General features: G+C 41.0%; 1 protein-coding gene across 4 annotated transcripts in view; it reads left to right on the top strand.

Moving 5' to 3' along the window:
• Window positions 1–19,929, top strand: part of LOC133559737 (cGMP-dependent protein kinase 1) — a 274,083-nt gene that overhangs the window by 212,518 nt on the left and 41,636 nt on the right. The gene's annotated exons all lie outside the window — the stretch shown is intronic.

Raw genomic sequence — 19,929 nt, 5'->3', positions numbered from 1 at the left:
CATCCCCTGTGCAGTCTCTTCCCATTTACATCCCCTGTGCAGTCTCTTCCCATTTACATCCCCTGTGCAGTCTCTTCCTATTTACATCCCCTGTGCAGTCTCTTCCCATTTACATCCCCTGTGCAGTCTCTTCCCATTTACATCCCCTGTGCACTCTCTTCCATTTACATCCCCTGTGCAGTCTCTTCCCATTTACATCCCCTGTGCAGTCTCTTCTCATTTACATCCCCTGTGCAGTCTCTTCCCATTTACATCCCCTGTGCAGTCTCTTCCCATTTACATCCCCGTGCAGCCTCTTCCCATTTACATCCCCCGTGCAGTCTCTTTCCATTTACATCTCCTGTGCAGTCTCTTCCCATTTACATCTCCTGTGCAGTCTCTTCCCATTTACATCCCCCGTGCAGCCTCTTTCCATTTACATCTCCTGTGCAGTCTCTTCCCATTTACATCCCCTGTGCAGTCTCTTCCCATTTACATCCCCCGTGCAGTCTCTTCCCATTTACATCCCCTGTGCAGTCTCTTCCCATTTACATCCCCTGTGCAGTCTCTTCCCATTTACATCCCCTGTGCAGTCTCTTCCCATTTACATCCCCTGTGCAGTCTCTTCCCATTTACATCTCCTGTGCAGTCACTTCCCATTTACATCCCCTGTGCAGTCTCTTCCCATTTACATTTCCTGTGCAGTCTCTTCCCATTTACATCCCCCGTGCAGTCTCTTCCCATTTACATCCCCCGTGCAGCCTCTTCAATTTACATCCCCTGTGCAGTCTCTTCCCATTTACATCCCCTGTGCAGTATCTTCCCATTTACATCCCCTGTGCAGTCTCTTCCTATTTACATCCCCTGTGCAGTCTCTTCCCATTTACATCCCCGTGCAGCCTCTTCTCATTTACATCCCCCGTGCAGCCTCTTTCCATTTACATCTCCTGTGCAGTCTCTTCCCATTTACATCTCCTGTGCAGTCTCTTCCCATTTACATCCCCCGTGCAGCCTCTTCCCATTTACATCCCCCGTGCAGCCTCTTTCCATTTACATCTCCTATGCAGTCTCTTCCCATTTACATCCCCTGTGCAGTCTCTTCCCATTTACATCCCCCGTGCAGTCTCTTCCCATTTACATCCCCTGTGCAGTCTCTTCCCATTTACATCTCCTGTGCAGTCTCTTCCCATTTACATCCCCGTGCAGTCTCTTCCCATTTACATCCCCTGTGCAGTCTCTTCCCATTTACATCCCCTGTGCAGTCTCTTCCCATTTACATCTCCTGTGCAGTCACTTCCCATTTACATCCCCTGTGCAGTCTCTTCCCATTTACATCTCCTGTGCAGTCTCTTCCCATTTACATCCCCCGTGCAGTCTCTTCCCATTTACATCCCCCGTGTAGCCTCTTCAATTTACATCCCCTGTGCAGTCTCTTCCCATTTACATCCCCTGTGCAGTATCTTCCCATTTACATCCCCTGTGCAGTCTCTTCCCATTTACATCCCCTGTGCAGTCTCTTCTCATTTACATCCCCTGTGCAGTCTCTTCCCATTTGCATCCCCTGTGCAGTCTCTTCCCATTTACATCCCCTGTGCAGTCTCTTCCCATTTACATCCCCTGTGCAGTCTCTTCCCATTTACATCCCCTGTGCAGTGTCTTCCCATTTACATCCCCTGTGCAGTCTCTTCTCATTTACATCCCCTGTGCAGTCTCTTCCCATTTACATCCCCTGTGCAGTCTCTTACATCCCCTGTGCAGTCTCTTCTCATTTACATCCCCTGTGCAGTCTCTTCCCATTTACATCCCCTGTGCAGTCTCTTCCCATTTACATCCCCTGTGCAGTCTCTTCTCATTTACATCCCCTGTGCAGTCTCTTCCCATTTACATCCCCTGTGCAGTCTCTTCCCATTTACATCCCCTGTGCAGTCTCTTCTCATTTACATCCCCTGTGCAGTCTCTTCCCATTTACATCCCCTGTGCAGTCTCTTCCCATTTACATCCCCTGTGCAGTCTCTTCCCATTTACATCCCCTGTGCAGTCTCTTCTCATTTACATCCCCCGTGCAGCCTCTTCCCATTTACATCCCCTGTGCAGTCTCTTCCCATTTACATCCCCTGTGCAGTCTCTTCCCATTTACATCCCCTGTGCAGTCTCTTCCCATTTACATCCCCTGTGCAGTCTCTTCCCATTTACATCCCCTGTGCAGTCTCTTCCCATTTACATCCCCTGTGCAGTCTCTTCCCATTTACATCCCCTGTGCAGCCTCTTCCCATTTACATCCCCTGTGCAGTGTCTTCCCATTTACATCCCCTGTGCAGTCTCTTCTCATTTACATCCCCTGTGCAGTCTCTTCCCATTTACATCCCCTGTGCAGTCTCTTACATCCCCTGTGCAGTCTCTTCTCATTTACATCCCCTGTGCAGTCTCTTCCCATTTACATCCCCTGTGCAGTCTCTTCCCATTTACATCCCCTGTGCAGTCTCTTCTCATTTACATCCCCTGTGCAGTCTCTTCCCATTTACATCCCCTGTGCAGTCTCTTCCCATTTACATCCCCTGTGCAGTCTCTTCTCATTTACATCCCCTGTGCAGTCTCTTCCCATTTACATCCCCTGTGCAGTCTCTTCCCATTTACATCCCCGTGCAGCCTCTTCCCATTTACATCCCCCGTGCAGTCTCTTTCCATTTACATCTCCTGTGCAGTCTCTTCCCATTTACATCTCCTGTGCAGTCTCTTCCCATTTACATCCCCCGTGCAGCCTCTTTCCATTTACATCTCCTGTGCAGTCTCTTCCCATTTACATCCCCTGTGCAGTCTCTTCCCATTTACATCCCCCGTGCAGTCTCTTCCCATTTACATCCCCTGTGCAGTCTCTTCCCATTTACATCTCCTGTGCAGTCTCTTCCCATTTACATCCCCCGTGCAGTCTCTTCCCATTTACATCCCCTGTGCAGTCTCTTCCCATTTACATCCCCTGTGCAGTCTCTTCCCATTTACATCCCCTGTGCAGTCTCTTCCCATTTACATCTCCTGTGCAGTCACTTCCCATTTACATCCCCTGTGCAGTCTCTTCCCATTTACATTTCCTGTGCAGTCTCTTCCCATTTACATCCCCCGTGCAGTCTCTTCCCATTTACATCCCCCGTGCAGCCTCTTCAATTTACATCCCCTGTGCAGTCTCTTCCCATTTACATCCCCTGTGCAGTATCTTCCCATTTACATCCCCTGTGCAGTCTCTTCCTATTTACATCCCCTGTGCAGTCTCTTCCCATTTACATCCCCGTGCAGCCTCTTCTCATTTACATCCCCCGTGCAGCCTCTTTCCATTTACATCTCCTGTGCAGTCTCTTCCCATTTACATCTCCTGTGCAGTCTCTTCCCATTTACATCCCCCGTGCAGCCTCTTCCCATTTACATCCCCCGTGCAGCCTCTTTCCATTTACATCTCCTATGCAGTCTCTTCCCATTTACATCCCCTGTGCAGTCTCTTCCCATTTACATCCCCCGTGCAGTCTCTTCCCATTTACATCCCCTGTGCAGTCTCTTCCCATTTACATCTCCTGTGCAGTCTCTTCCCATTTACATCCCCGTGCAGTCTCTTCCCATTTACATCCCCTGTGCAGTCTCTTCCCATTTACATCCCCTGTGCAGTCTCTTCCCATTTACATCTCCTGTGCAGTCACTTCCCATTTACATCCCCTGTGCAGTCTCTTCCCATTTACATCTCCTGTGCAGTCTCTTCCCATTTACATCCCCCGTGCAGTCTCTTCCCATTTACATCCCCCGTGTAGCCTCTTCAATTTACATCCCCTGTGCAGTCTCTTCCCATTTACATCCCCTGTGCAGTATCTTCCCATTTACATCCCCTGTGCAGTCTCTTCCCATTTACATCCCCTGTGCAGTCTCTTCTCATTTACATCCCCTGTGCAGTCTCTTCCCATTTACATCCCCTGTGCAGTCTCTTCCCATTTACATCCCCTGTGCAGTCTCTTCCCATTTACATCCCCTGTGCAGTCTCTTCCCATTTACATCCCCTGTGCAGTGTCTTCCCATTTACATCCCCTGTGCAGTCTCTTCTCATTTACATCCCCTGTGCAGTCTCTTCCCATTTACATCCCCTGTGCAGTCTCTTACATCCCCTGTGCAGTCTCTTCTCATTTACATCCCCTGTGCAGTCTCTTCCCATTTACATCCCCTGTGCAGTCTCTTCCCATTTACATCCCCTGTGCAGTCTCTTCTCATTTACATCCCCTGTGCAGTCTCTTCCCATTTACATCCCCTGTGCAGTCTCTTCCCATTTACATCCCCTGTGCAGTCTCTTCTCATTTACATCCCCTGTGCAGTCTCTTCCCATTTACATCCCCTGTGCAGTCTCTTCCCATTTACATCCCCTGTGCAGTCTCTTCCCATTTACATCCCCTGTGCAGTCTCTTCTCATTTACATCCCCCGTGCAGCCTCTTCCCATTTTCATCCCCTGTGCAGTCTCTTCCCATTTACATCCCCTGTGCAGTCTCTTCCCATTTACATCCCCTGTGCAGTCTCTTCCCATTTACATCCCCTGTGCAGTCTCTTCCCATTTACATCCCCTGTGCAGTCTCTTCCCATTTACATCCCCTGTGCAGTCTCTTCCCATTTACATCCCCTGTGCAGCCTCTTCCCATTTACATCCCCTGTGCAGTGTCTTCCCATTTACATCCCCTGTGCAGTCTCTTCTCATTTACATCCCCTGTGCAGTCTCTTCCCATTTACATCCCCTGTGCAGTCTCTTACATCCCCTGTGCAGTCTCTTCTCATTTACATCCCCTGTGCAGTCTCTTCCCATTTACATCCCCTGTGCAGTCTCTTCCCATTTACATCCCCTGTGCAGTCTCTTCTCATTTACATCCCCTGTGCAGTCTCTTCCCATTTACATCCCCTGTGCAGTCTCTTCCCATTTACATCCCCTGTGCAGTCTCTTCCCATTTACATCCCCTGTGCAGTCTCTTCTCATTTACATCCCCTGTGCAGCCTCTTCCCATTTACATCCCCTGTGCAGTCTCTTCCCATTTACATCCCCTGTGCAGTCTCTTCCCATTTACATCCCCTGTGCAGTCTCTTCCTATTTACATCCCCTGTGCAGTCTCTTCCTATTTACATCTCCTGTGCAGTCTCTTCCCATTTACATCCCCTGTGCAGTCTCTTCCATTTACATCCCCTGTGCAGTCTCTTTCCATTTACATCCCCCGTGCAGCCTCTTCCCATTTACATCCCCTGTGCAGTCTCTTCCAATTTACATCCCCTGTGCAGTCTCTTCTCATTTACATCCCCTGTAGAGTCTCTTCCCATTTACATCCCCTGTGCAGTCTCTTCCCATTTACATCCCCCGTGCAGTCTCTTCCAATTTACATCCCCTGTGCAGTCTCTTCTCATTTACATCCCCCGTGCAGTCTCTTCCAATTTACATCCCCTGTGCAGTCTCTTCTCATTTACATCCCCTGTGCAGTCTCTTCCCATTTACATCCCCTGTGCAGTCTCTTCCCATTTACATCCCCTGTGCAGCCTCTTCCTATTTACATCCCCTGTGCAGTCTCTTCCTATTTACATCCCCTGTGCAGTCTCTTCCCATTCACATCCCCCTGTGCAGTCTCTTCTCATTTACATCCCCTGTGCAGTCTCTTTCCATTTACATCCCCCGTGCAGCCTCTTCCCATTTACATCCCCTGTGCAGTCTCTTCCAATTTACATCCCCTGTGCAGTCTCTTCTCATTTACATCCCCTGTGCAGTCTCTTCCCATTTACATCCCCTGTGCAGTCTCTTCCCATTTACATCCCCCGTGCAGTCTCTTCCAATTTACATCCCCTGTGCAGTCTCTTCTCATTTACATCCCCCGTGCAGTCTCTTCCAATTTACATCCCCTGTGCAGTGTCTTCTCATTTACATCCCCTGTGCAGTCTCTTCCCATTTACATCCCCTGTGCAGTCTCTTCCCATTTACATCCCCCGTGCAGTCTCTTCCAATTTACATCCCCTGTGCAGTCTCTTCCCATTTACATCCCCTGTGCAGTCTCTTCCTATTTACATCCCCCGTGCAGTCTCTTCCTATTTACATCCCCCGTGCAACAACACCGCTTCCATCCCCCCCCCCCCCCCCCCCACTCTAATTGGTGGCCAATCTCTCCGCCTGACTCTTGCATTGCAACCTTGTTTTTATTTTTCCCAGGTTTAAAAGGCAGCAGCTGCCTTTAGAAAAGTGTCTCTTTTTATTGAAAGGATAAATGTTGGTTATTCTCTCTGACTTTAAAGCACACTAAAGTCATTACTGGGATGTTTTCATTTGTTCAAGGCGCTCAATACGGATGTTAATGTTTTTTTTTTGCTGTATTTTATTTTCTATCCATGCATATTAGTTTGACTTTATTTGGAACATGCATGCATGCAACATGATACATCACACATACAACATGATACATCACACATACAACATGATACATCACACATGCATGCATACAACATGATACATCACACATGCACGCATACAACATGATACATCACACATGCATGCATACAACATGATACATCACACATGCATGCATACAACATGATACATCACACATGCATGCATACAACATGATACATCACACGTGCATGCATACAACATGATACATCACACATGCATGCATACAACATGATACATCACACATGCATGCATACAACATGATACATCACACATGCATGCATACAACATGATACATCACACATGCATGCATACAACATGATACATCACACATGCATGCATACAACATGATACATCACACATGCATGCATACAACATGATACATCACACATGCATGCATACAACATGATACATCACACATGCATGCATACAACATGATACATCACACATGCATGCATACAACATGATACATCACACATGCATGCATACAACATGATACATCACACATGCATGCATACAACATGATACATAACACGTGCATGCATACAACATGATACATCACACATGCATGCATACAACATGATACATCACACGTGCATGCATACAACATGATACATCACACATGCATGCATACAACATGATACATCACACATGCATACAACATGATACATCACACATGCATGCATACAACATGATACATCACACATGCATGCATACAACATGATACATCACACATGCATGCATACAACATGATACATCACAAATACAACATGATACATCACACATGCATGCATACAACATGATACATCACACATGCATGCATACAACATGATACATCACACATGCATGCATACAACATGTTACATCACACATGCATGCATACAACATGATACATCACACATGCATGCATACAACATGATACATCACACATGCATGCATACAACATGATACATCACACATGCATGCATACAACATGATACATCACACATGCATGCATACAACATGATACATCACACATGCATGCATACAACATGATACATCACACATGCTTGCATACAACATGGTACATCACACATGCATGCGTACAACATAATACATCACACATGCATGCGTACAACATGATACATCACACATGCATGCATGCATACAACATGATACATCACACATGCATGCATACAACATGATACATCACACATGCATGCATACAACATGATACATCACACATGCATGCATACAACATGATACATCACACATGCATGCATACAACATGATACATCACACATGCACACATACAACATGATACATCACACATGCATGCATACAACATGATACATCACACATGCATGCATACAACATGATATTTCACACATGCATACAACATGATACATCACACATGCATGCATACAACATGATACATCACACATGCATGCATACAACATGATACATCACACATGCATGCATACAACATGATACATCACACATGCATGCATACAACATGATACATCACACATGCATGCATACAACATGATACATCACACATGCACACATACAACATGATACATCACACATGCATGCATACAACATGATACATCACACATGCATGCATACAACATGTTACATCACACATGCATGCATACAACATGATACATCACACATGCATGCATACAACATGATACATCACACATGCATGCATACAACATGATACATCACACATGCATGCATACAACATGATACATCACACATGCATGCATACAACATGATACATCACACATGCTTGCATACAACATGGTACATCACACATGCATGCGTACAACATAATACATCACACATGCATGCATACAACATGATACATCACACATGCTTGCATACAACATGGTACATCACACATGCATGCGTACAACATAATACATCACACATGCATGCGTACAACATGATACATCACACATGCATGCATACAACATGATACATCACACATGCATGCATGCATACAACATGATACATCACACATGCATGCATACAACATAATACATCACACATGCATGCGTACAACATGATACATCACACATGCATGCATACAACATGATACATCACACATGCATGCATGCATACAACATGATACATCACACATGCATGCATACAACATGATACATCACACATGCATGCGTACAACATAATACATCACACATGCATGCATACAACATGATACATCACACATGCATGCATGCATACAACATGATACATCACACATGCATGCATACAACATGATACATCACACATGCTTGCATACAACATGGTACATCACACATGCATGTGTACAACATAATACATCACACATGCATGCGTACAACATGATACATCACACATGCATGCATGCATACAACATGATACATCACACATGCATGCATACAACATGATACATCACACATGCATGCATACAACATGATACATCACACATGCATGCATACAACATGATACATCACACATGCATGCATACAACATGATACATCACACATGCACACATACAACATGATACATCACACATGCATGCATACAACATGATACATCACACATGCATGCATACAACATGATACATCACACATGCATGCATACAACATGATACATCACACATGCATGCATACAACATGATACATCACACATGCATGCATACAACATGATACATCACACATGCATGCATACAACATGATACATCACACATGCATGCATACAACATGATACATCACACATGCATGCATACAACATGATACATCACACATGCATGCATACAACATGATACATCACACATGCATACAACATGATACATCACACATGCATACAACATGATACATCACACATGCATACAACATGATACATCACACATGCATGCATACAACATGATACATCACACATGCATGCATACAACATGATACATCACACATGCATGCATACAACATGATACATCACACATGCATGCATACAACGTGATACATCACACATGATTGAGTTTCATTTTTACTTTAGCTTCCGTGTCAAGTTTCAAACAAATGCCAGTTCTCCCAGCATATCTTGATGGTCCCCAAGTTCCAGCGCAGTTGTTACTGGTGCATCAACATAGTTGTTAATGGTGCATCAACATAGTTGTTAATGGTGCATCAACATAGTTGTTAATGGTGCATCAACATAGTTGTTAAAGGTACATCAACATAGTTGTTAATGGTGCATCAACATAGTTGTTAATGGTGCATCAACATAGTTGTTAATGGTGCATCAACATAGTTGTTAATGGTGCATCAACATAGTTGTTAATGGTGCATCAACATAGTTGTTAATGGTGCATCAACATAGTTGTTAAAGGTACATCAACATAGTTGTTAATGGTGCATCAACATAGTTGTTAATGGTGCATCAACATAGTTTTTAATGGTACATCAACATAGTTGTTAAAGGTACATCAACATAGTTGTTAATGGTGCATCAACATAGTTGTTAAAAGTACATCAACATAGTTGTTAATGGTGCATCAACATAGTTGTTAATGGTGCATCAACATAGTTGTTAATGGTGCATCAACATAGTTGTTAATGGTGCATCAACATAGTTGTTAATGGTACATCAACATAGTTGTTAAAGGTACATCAACATAGTTGTTAATGGTGCATCAACATAGTTGTTAATGGTGCATCAACATAGTTGTTAATGGTACATCAACATAGTTGTTAATGGTGCATCAACATAGTTGTTAATGGTGCATCAACATAGTTGTTAAAGGTGCATCAACATAGTTGTTAAAGGTGCATCAACATAGTTGTTAATGGTGCATCAACATAGTTGTTAATGGTACATCAACATAGTTGTTAATGGTGCATCAACATAGTTGTTAATGGTGCATCAACATAGTTGTTAAAGGTGCATCAACATAGTTGTTAATGGTACATCAACATAGTTGTTAATGGTACATCAACATAGTTGTTAAAGGTGCATCAACATAGTTGTTAATGGTGCATCAACATAGTTGTTAATGGTACATCAACATAGTTGTTAATGGTGCATCAACATAGTTGTTAATGGTGCATCAACATAGTTGTTAAAGGTGCATCAACATAGTTGTTAATGGTACATCAACATAGTTGTTAAAGGTGCATCAACATAGTTGTTAATGGTACATCAACATAGTTGTTAAAGGTACATCAACATAGTTGTTAATGGTGCATCAACATAGTTGTTAATGGTGCATCAACATAGTTGTTAATGGTACATCAACATAGTTGTTAATGGTGCATCAACATAGTTGTTAATGGTGCATCAACATAGTTGTTAATGGTACATCAACATAGTTGTTAATGGTGCATCAACATAGTTGTTAATGGTGCATCAACATAGTTGTTAATGGTGCATCAACATAGTTGTTAATGGTACATCAACATAGTTGTTAAAGGTACATCAACATAGTTGTTAATGGTGCATCAACATAGTTGTTAATGGTGCATCAACATAGTTGTTAATGGTACATCAACATAGTTGTTAATGGTGCATCAACATAGTTGTTAATGGTGCATCAACATAGTTGTTAATGGTGCATCAACATAGTTGTTAATGGTGCATCAACATAGTTGTTAAAGGTACATCAACATAGTTGTTAATGGTGCATCAACATAGTTGTTAATGGTGCATCAACATAGTTGTTAATGGTACATCAACATAGTTGTTAATGGTGCATCAACATAGTTGTTAATGGTGCATCAACATAGTTGTTAAAGGTACATCAACATAGTTGTTAATGGTGCATCAACATAGTTGTTAATGGTGCATCAACATAGTTGTTAATGGTACATCAACATAGTTGTTAATGGTGCATCAACATAGTTGTTAAAGGTACATCAACATAGTTGTTAATGGTGCATCAACATAGTTGTTAATGGTGCATCAACATAGTTGTTAATGGTACATCAACATAGTTGTTAATGGTGCATCAACATAGTTGTTAATGGTGCATCAACATAGTTGTTAAAGGTACATCAACATAGTTGTTAATGGTGCATCAACATAGTTGTTAATGGTGCATCAACATAGTTGTTAATGGTGCATCAACATAGTTGTTAATGGTGCATCAACATAGTTGTTAAAGGTACATCAACATAGTTGTTAATGGTGCATCAACATAGTTGTTAAAGGTGCATCAACATAGTTGTTAAAGGTGCATCAACATAGTTGTTAAAGGTACATCAACATAGTTGTTAATGGTGCATCAACATAGTTGTTAAAGGTGCATCAACATAGTTGTTAATGGTGCATCAACATAGTTGTTAAAGGTGCATCAACATAGTTGTTAAAGGTGCATCAACATAGTTGTTAAAGGTACATCAACATAGTTGTTAATGGTGCATCAACATAGTTGTTAATGGTGCATCAACATAGTTGTTAATGGTGCATCAACATAGTTGTTAATGGTGCATCAACATAGTTGTTAAAGGTACATCAACATAGTTGTTAATGGTGCATCAACATAGTTGTTAAAGGTGCATCAACATAGTTGTTAAAGGTGCATCAACATAGTTGTTAAAGGTACATCAACATAGTTGTTAATGGTGCATCAACATAGTTGTTAATGGTGCATCAACATAGTTGTTAATGGTGCATCAACATAGTTGTTAATGGTGCATCAACATAGTTGTTAAAGGTACATCAACATAGTTGTTAATGGTGCATCAACATAGTTGTTAAAGGTACATCAACATAGTTGTTAATGGTGCATCAACATAGTTGTTAATGGTGCATCAACATAGTTGTTAATGGTACATCAACATAGTTGTTAATGGTGCATCAACATAGTTGTTAATGGTGCATCAACATAGTTGTTAATGGTGCATCAACATAGTTGTTAATGGTGCATCAACATAGTTGTTAATGGTGCATCAACATAGTTGTTAATGGTGCATCAACATAGTTGTTAATGGTGCATCAACATAGTTGTTAATGGTGCATCAACATAGTTGTTAATGGTACATCAACATAGTTGTTAATGGTGCATCAACATAGTTGTTAATGGTGCATCAACATAGTTGTTAATGGTGCATCAACATAGTTGTTAATGGTACATCAACATAGTTGTTAATGGTGCATCAACATAGTTGTTAATGGTGCATCAACATAGTTGTTAATGGTGCATCAACATAGTTGTTAATGGTGCATCAACATAGTTGTTAATGGTGCATCAACATAGTTGTTAATGGTGCATCAACATAGTTGTTAATGGTACATCAACATAGTTGTTAAAGGTACATCAACATAGTTGTTAATGGTGCATCAACATAGTTGTTAATGGTACATCAACATAGTTGTTAATGGTACATCAACATAGTTGTTAATGGTGCATCAACATAGTTGTTAAAGGTACATCAACATAGTTGTTAATGGTGCATCAACATAGTTGTTAAAGGTGCATCAACATAGTTGTTAAAGGTGCATCAACATAGTTGTTAAAGGTACATCAACATAGTTGTTAATGGTGCATCAACATAGTTGTTAATGGTGCATCAACATAGTTGTTAATGGTGCATCAACATAGTTGTTAATGGTGCATCAACATAGTTGTTAAAGGTACATCAACATAGTTGTTAATGGTGCATCAACATAGTTGTTAAAGGTACATCAACATAGTTGTTAATGGTGCATCAACATAGTTGTTAATGGTGCATCAACATAGTTGTTAATGGTACATCAACATAGTTGTTAATGGTGCATCAACATAGTTGTTAATGGTGCATCAACATAGTTGTTAATGGTGCATCAACATAGTTGTTAATGGTGCATCAACATAGTTGTTAATGGTGCATCAACATAGTTGTTAATGGTGCATCAACATAGTTGTTAATGGTGCATCAACATAGTTGTTAATGGTGCATCAACATAGTTGTTAATGGTACATCAACATAGTTGTTAATGGTGCATCAACATAGTTGTTAATGGTGCATCAACATAGTTGTTAATGGTACATCAACATAGTTGTTAAAGGTACATCAACATAGTTGTTAATGGTGCATCAACATAGTTGTTAATGGTACATCAACATAGTTGTTAATGGTGCATCAACATAGTTGTTAATGGTGCATCAACATAGTTGTTAATGGTGCATCAACATAGTTGTTAATGGTACATCAACATAGTTGTTAATGGTGCATCAACATAGTTGTTAATGGTGCATCAACATAGTTGTTAATGGTGCATCAACATAGTTGTTAATGGTGCATCAACATAGTTGTTAATGGTGCATCAACATAGTTGTTAATGGTACATCAACATAGTTGTTAAAGGTACATCAACATAGTTGTTAATGGTGCATCAACATAGTTGTTAATGGTACATCAACATAGTTGTTAATGGTACATCAACATAGTTGTTAATGGTGCATCAACATAGTTGTTAAAGGTACATCAACATAGTTGTTAATGGTGCATCAACATAGTTGTTAAAGGTGCATCAACATAGTTGTTAAAGGTGCATCAACATAGTTGTTAAAGGTACATCAACATAGTTGTTAATGGTGCATCAACATAGTTGTTAATGGTGCATCAACATAGTTGTTAATGGTGCATCAACATAGTTGTTAATGGTGCATCAACATAGTTGTTAAAGGTACATCAACATAGTTGTTAATGGTGCATCAACATAGTTGTTAAAGGTACATCAACATAGTTGTTAATGGTGCATCAACATAGTTGTTAATGGTGCATCAACATAGTTGTTAATGGTACATCAACATAGTTGTTAATGGTGCATCAACATAGTTGTTAATGGTGCATCAACATAGTTGTTAATGGTGCATCAACATAGTTGTTAATGGTGCATCAACATAGTTGTTAATGGTGCATCAACATAGTTGTTAATGGTGCATCAACATAGTTGTTAATGGTGCATCAACATAGTTGTTAATGGTGCATCAACATAGTTGTTAATGGTACATCAACATAGTTGTTAATGGTGCATCAACATAGTTGTTAATGGTGCATCAACATAGTTGTTAATGGTACATCAACATAGTTGTTAAAGGTACATCAACATAGTTGTTAATGGTGCATCAACATAGTTGTTAATGGTACATCAACATAGTTGTTAATGGTGCATCAACATAGTTGTTAATGGTGCATCAACATAGTTGTTAATGGTGCATCAACATAGTTGTTAATGGTACATCAACATAGTTGTTAATGGTGCATCAACATAGTTGTTAATGGTGCATCAACATAGTTGTTAATGGTGCATCAACATAGTTGTTAATGGTGCATCAACATAGTTGTTAATGGTGCATCAACATAGTTGTTAATGGTACATCAACATAGTTGTTAAAGGTACATCAACATAGTTGTTAATGGTGCATCAACATAGTTGTTAATGGTACATCAACATAGTTGTTAATGGTACATCAACATAGTTGTTAATGGTGCATCAACATAGTTGTTAAAGGTACATCAACATAGTTGTTAATGGTGCATCAACATAGTTGTTAAAGGTGCATCAACATAGTTGTTAAAGGTGCATCAACATAGTTGTTAAAGGTACATCAACATAGTTGTTAATGGTGCATCAACATAGTTGTTAATGGTGCATCAACATAGTTGTTAATGGTGCATCAACATAGTTGTTAATGGTGCATCAACATAGTTGTTAAAGGTACATCAACATAGTTGTTAATGGTGCATCAACATAGTTGTTAAAGGTACATCAACATAGTTGTTAATGGTGCATCAACATAGTTGTTAATGGTGCATCAACATAGTTGTTAATGGTACATCAACATAGTTGTTAATGGTGCATCAACATAGTTGTTAATGGTGCATCAACATAGTTGTTAATGGTGCATCAACATAGTTGTTAATGGTGCATCAACATAGTTGTTAATGGTGCATCAACATAGTTGTTAATGGTGCATCAACATAGTTGTTAATGGTGCATCAACATAGTTGTTAATGGTGCATCAACATAGTTGTTAATGGTACATCAACATAGTTGTTAATGGTGCATCAACATAGTTGTTAATGGTGCATCAACATAGTTGTTAATGGTACATCAACATAGTTGTTAAAGGTACATCAACATAGTTGTTAATGGTGCATCAACATAGTTGTTAATGGTACATCAACATAGTTGTTAATGGTACATCAACATAGTTGTTAATGGTACATCAACATAGTTGTTAATGGTACATCAACATAGTTGTTAATGGTGCATCAACATAGTTGTTAATGGTGCATCAACATAGTTGTTAATGGTACATCAACATAGTTGTTAAAGGTACATCAACATAGTTGTTAATGGTGCATCAACATAGTTGTTAATGGTACATCAACATAGTTGTTAATGGTACATCAACATAGTTGTTAATGGTGCATCAACATAGTTGTTAAAGGTACATCAACATAGTTGTTAAAGGTGCATCAACATGAGAGAAGATGCTGTGTGTAGTCCAGCCCAGCCAAAGAAGATTCTTCAGGCCAATGCAAACATTCTATGAGTCACATGACACACACTTTGGTCTTGAAGTACACTTAAGTACAATAAAACAATATTTTCTCTGACGTCGAGCACTGTCGGCTATTTTTACACAGCTGTTTGTCTTTACAGACTTGTTATGTAGACACGGGGGAAGGATGGAGGCCAGTTCACAAGAAAAAAAAACAAGTAAATGGAGTCAAGTAGAAAGTGAGCTGATGAGCTAGGAAATGTGATTTAAAAAAAAATAGAGGATGTCGCCATCTGGTGGTTGCTGACAAGATGACAATCTATAAAAGCACACTAGTGTCTAGTATAACTACAGTAAAATAATATAAATAATGTACACAACATGCGACAGATGTGTATATACATGCATATACATGTATGTACATTAATGTATATGTATGTATGTGCGCGATGAGGTGGTGACTTGTCCCGCCTTCCACCCGATTGTAGCTGAGATAGGCACCATCGCCCACCGCGACCCCAAAGGGAATAAGCGGTAGAAAATGTATGTATGTATATATATATATATATATATATATATATATATATATATATATATATATATATAAACCCCGTTTCACTTTGAGTTGGGAAATGGTGTTAGATGTAAATATAAACAGAATACAATGATTTGCAAATCCTTTCCAAGCCATATTCAGTTGAATATGCTACAAAGACAACATATTTGATGTTCAAACTCATACACTTTATTTTTTTTTTGCAAATAATAATTGACTTAGAATTTCATGGCTGCAAGATGTGCCAAAGTAGTTGGGAAAGGGCATGTTCACCACTTTGTTACATCACCTTTTCTTTTAACAACACTCAATAAACGTTTGGGAACTGAGGAAACTAATTGTTGAAGCTTTGAAAGTGGAATTCTTTCCCATTCTTGTTTTATGTAGAGCTTCAGTCCTTCAACAGTCCGGGGTCTCCGCTGTCCTATTTTAAGCTTCATAATGCGCCACACATTTTCCATGGGAGACAGGTCTGGACTGCAGGCGGGCCAGGAAAGTACCCGCACTCTTTTACTACGAAGACATTGTCTTGCTGAAATAAGCAGGGGCGTCCATAAAAACGACAACACTTTGATGACAACATATGTTGCTCCAAAACCTGTATGTACCTTTCAGCATTAATGGTACCTTCCCAGATGTGTAAGTTACCCATGCCTTGGGCACTAATGCAAGTGGAGCCATACTTAAAAAGCTCTCCTGAAGGTCATCTTACACTTTATTTATTCAAGCATCTGACAGGGCGCCCATCACCGAGCTACTATCTTTATTATTATTATTATCATTACAATTATTATTATTATGATCATTGTCAGGACCCTTCACTGAGTGGAGTGCCCTTTTTGTTTGCCGGCCTCTTTTCATTGGCGGCTTTGATGGTCGCGTCTCGCCAAAATGTAAATCGCAGACACCGGCGGCCATCTTGGAGGCCTTTTGATCAAGGCGGCGCTCTTTTTCTGTTCTGTGCATTAATTAGAAACTTAATTGTGTGTGTGTGTGTGTGTGTGTGTGTGTGTGTGTGTGAGTATTGTTCACTTTAAAGCTCTTCAGGAAATCCATCCATCCATCCATTTTCTACCGCTTATTCCCTTTCGGGGTCGCGGGGGGCGCTGGCGCCTATCTCAGCTACAATCGGGCGGAAGGCGGGGTACACCCTGGACAAGTCGCCACTTCATCGCAGGGCCAACACAGATAGACAGACAACATTCACACACTAGGGACCATTTAGTGTTGCCAATCAACCTATCCCCAGGTGCATGTCTTTGGAGGTGGGAGGGGCCTATCCCCAGGTGCATGTCTTTGGAAGTGGGAGGGGCCTATGCCCAGGTGCATGTCTTTGGAGGTGGGAGGGGCCTATCCCCAGGTGCATGTCTTTGGAGGTGGGAGGGGCCTATCCCCAGGGGCATGTCTTTGGAGGTGGGCGGGGTCTATCCCCAGGTGCATGTCTTTGGAGGTGGGAGGGGCCTATCCCCAGGTGCATGTCTTTGGAGGTGGGAGGGGCCTATCCCCAGGTGCATGTATTTGGAGGTGGGAGGGGCCTATCCCCAGGTGCATGTCTTTGGAGGTGGGAGGGGCCTATCCCCAGGTGCATGTCTTTGGAGGTGGGAGGGGCCTATCCCCAGGTGCATGTCTTTGGAGGTGGGAGGGGCCTATCCCCAGGTGCATGTCTTTGGAGGTGGGAGGAAGCCGGAGTACCCGGAGGGAACCCACGCATTCACGGGGAGAACATGCAAACTCCACACAGAAAGATCCCAAGCCTGGATTTGAACCCAGGACTGCAGGACCTTGGTATTGTGAGGCAGACGCACTAACCCCTCTGCCACCGTGAAGCCCTCTTCAGGAAATCATAGAGGCAAAAAAAAAGGGACTAAGAGTCAGTTTTTCCCCCTCTGTCTTTCTTTTTTTCTCTTTCTATCCCGTCCTGCTCCGGCCTGGCTGCACCAAATGATGATATAATTACTTTTAATAAAGTCAAATTCAAATAAGGCAACAAGAGAAGTCTCCTACACTTCTCTTTTTTAAAGTCAATCTGAACAGTCGATATGGACATCTACATCTACATCTACATCTACATCACATATAAGAGATATGTGTGGACTGCAATATGACTCAAGTAAACAAGACCAACATTTGATATGTTCCATTGAAAATATAGAACATTACACACGGGGCTGAGGAATCGATCAAAATGTTTTAGCACAACTTTGGTAAGCAATGAAGGCTCAGTGCTTGATGGATTGTTTTGTTCTTCAACACAGGAGTAGTGATGAGTCCAACAACATCGATGCATGCGTCGAGCTCATAGATCAAAACCCAGTGTTGGTGTGCGTACCGCTTTTTGAAAGTCATGTGACCGATCAAGAGCTGTTTTGGTCACGTGATCGATACGCCAACTGTGTCGAACTGATGCCTGCACGCCAAACTGAGTTTATAAGGAAGCACATCTGTCCAGGACATGCTGCTCTCAACACAGCCGCCGCACTTCTGTCTTTGGTCATTTGGCATTTATCGTCGTCGGAGATCATTTCCGCCGTGTGAGAATATTTGGATCATATATCGGAAAAAAAGGTTTTTGTGTTCATTTCCTTGTCGCTTCATCCTGTTCTCTCAAAGTTTCTACTCGATCTGTTAGTAGGTTTGTTACGGTATGTGTTTTTGTGTTGGACTGTTTGGGTGGCTCAGTTGGTAGAGTGGAGGGCTGTAGGCGCTCATGCTGAGTTCTTTAGGGCGCTGGTTCAAATCCAGCTCGATGGATCACTCGTTACGTTTTTACCATGAATTGATGAAGGTGGACCCCGACTTAAACAAGTTGAAAAACTTATTGGGGTGTTAGCATTTAGTGGTCAATTGTAGGGAATATGTACTGTACTGTGCAATCTACTAATGAAAGAATCAATCAATCAATCAATCAATCAATCAATCAATCAATCAACAGTGCGTACTCAGAGTGCATGTAAAATAAAAAATAAAAAAATAAAAAATAAAAAAAAATTCCCATTCCATAACACATTCTCTTAGATTTCCATGTTATGATACATTGATTGATTGATTGATACTTTTATTAGTAGATTGCACAGTACAGTACATATTCCGTACAATTGACCACTAAATGGTAACACCCCAATAAGTTTTTCAACTTGTTTAAGTCGGGGTCCACGTTAATCAATTCATGGTACAAATATATACTATCAACATAATACAGTCATCACACAAGTTAATCATCATAGTATATACATTGAATTATTTACATTATTTACAATCCGGGGGGTGGGATGAGGAGCTTTGGTTGATATCAGAACTTCAGTCATCAACAATTGCATCAACAGAGAAATGTGGACAATGAAAGAGTGTAGGTGTGACTTAGTAGGATATGTACAGCCAGCAGAGAACATAGTGAGTTCACATAGCATAAGAACAAGTAAATACATTAGAAGTACATTTGAGTTGTTTATATGTTCACATTATTTATCGACTGTATCTAAAACAGATACAAATATATTTTTATTTAA

Source organism: Nerophis ophidion, linkage group LG09 (genome assembly GCF_033978795.1).
Source record: "Nerophis ophidion isolate RoL-2023_Sa linkage group LG09, RoL_Noph_v1.0, whole genome shotgun sequence".
Taxonomy (NCBI): Eukaryota; Metazoa; Chordata; class Actinopteri; order Syngnathiformes; family Syngnathidae; genus Nerophis; species Nerophis ophidion.
This window is presented reverse-complemented; position numbering and strand designations above follow the sequence as displayed.